We start from the raw sequence: 1,988 nt of genomic DNA on the forward strand, positions 1-1,988 counted from the left end.
ACCTCTAAGATCAAGTCCACCCGTTGCCCTAGCGCTGCCAAGTTCACCACTAAACCCTGACCCTAAGCACCACATCTACCCATCTTTTAAATACCCCCAGGGATGGGGACTCAACCCCTTCCCTGGGCAGCCCGTTCCAGTTTTTGCCATTTTCTTCAAAAAGGCACACAAAAATATTCCAAAGCCTAATGCAAGGTGGTAATTGCTGGATCAGAAGAGGACGACTCCTGTAACACCATGTAACAGTCTAAGTTTGGTCTGCATATAATTAAACATCAAACCACTTGTAACCTTCTTAAGAAATTTTTCTTCTTAACTTCACTTGACCGTGTCAAACACCACAAACAAGAAATGGCCAGTTTAGCCAGAGATTAGGGAATTGTGAACAACCATCATGGGATAACTGGCATCAACAACACTACTTCACGCTTCTGGCACAGAATGGTCCCCAGAGAGGTCACAGGAATCAATGGGGAACATGCCTAACGTGAAGCAGGAAGGTGGACACCTCAACTAGTCAATGAAGCGAGCTATTGTACAATAGAAAATGTGTGTTTAGATGTATGTGCGTGTATACACGCACATACACTCACATAAATCTCTTATTCGTACATCATAAACAGACCTACGCACTGCAAAACATTTAACATTTTTCTCTGTAAAGTCACGTATCACAGATATCCATGGTAAAAAAAATATCTGCGTTAAGACAAAACTGAATTTAAAAACATTTTTACACTCAAAAGTTGTGGTATCACCAGAGACATTTCAGTAATCATAAATGTCAATTACGGAATCTAGCTTAAGAACTGACCTTTGCATTGAGCTTCCCATTGAAAATAAATTTGATTAAAAAACAAACAACCGCTGCCCAACAAACCTTTTGCAGTTTTGCATGGGACTGAGGGGAATTGATGTGTGCACCTGGGAAAATTGCCCTCTCGCTCCCAAGCTAAGACTCAGAGAAATGGTATTAAGGGCTCCTCCTTTTTATATTGGCACTGTAAGTTAACTTTCAGTAAGTAAATTCAAGCTGACTTTCAAGAGGCAAAAATTACTGGCCATTAAAAAAAATCTGTTTTCTCATACTATTTAGCAACACAACACCTCTGAATTTCCTCTTTCAGGCAAAAAAAATGTGTTGAAAAGCCTTGTGGTATTGCTCTCAAGTCTCAGTGAAGGGATGGCATTTGGGCAGAGGTTAATGCCTGAAGAGGAGCACTTGTCTTAAATGGTGAAAACCTTGCCCCTGCGGAAACTAATGCCCTGGATGTGGTCTACTATGGAAGATGTGTGGGAGGTCACCTTTCCTACAGCTTGCTTTCGGCGTGCTCCTGTAGCAGAAACACCAATCTGAATGAAGTCTGAATGGGGAGGAGGCACCAGGAGAGCTGGCAGGAGGATAAAGCAGGGACAGCTGGACCAGATCACCCCCATCCCAGCTACTCGAGGCATCGAGGTGGGGAAAGCAAAAGACTCACTGAGGCCATTAAGGGATGATGGTGGGGAGACGAATTGCAGAACTGGAACTGGACAGCACCCTCACGAGGCAGGGAGACAACGGACATCAAATACATCGAGCGCTGCCTATTGAATTCCCACAGAAGTAGGACAGACTAGACAGGAGATCACAGTCACTGCCAGCTCCCAAAGGGAATCCAGGGCACAGCCAACAACCAGCACATCTTCACCAACCTCAGAATAGCGCAGAAGATGGGACGCGGACTTCACAGCAGGCCTCTCCTGTCCTCTACGTGACGGCCAGCAACCCCGGACACATTACGTGGACATACGTGCCTCGACCCCTGTGAGGACGTGAGCATGGCAGAGTAAGCGTAAGAGACACCGCTTTGCTTAAGAGCAAATAACCTTCTTTTTCTACATTACCTTGTATCGAGCTCTTCCACGTTAGCCCAGCTTTGCTGCAAACGACGTCACAAGAAATTCGTATCGCATCGGGATGCTCTGATACAACGGCACCGGGGTGC

This window comes from Egretta garzetta, unplaced genomic scaffold (genome assembly GCF_000687185.1).
Source record: "Egretta garzetta isolate BGI_Z169 unplaced genomic scaffold, ASM68718v1 scaffold152, whole genome shotgun sequence".
Classification (NCBI taxonomy): Eukaryota; Metazoa; Chordata; class Aves; order Pelecaniformes; family Ardeidae; genus Egretta; species Egretta garzetta.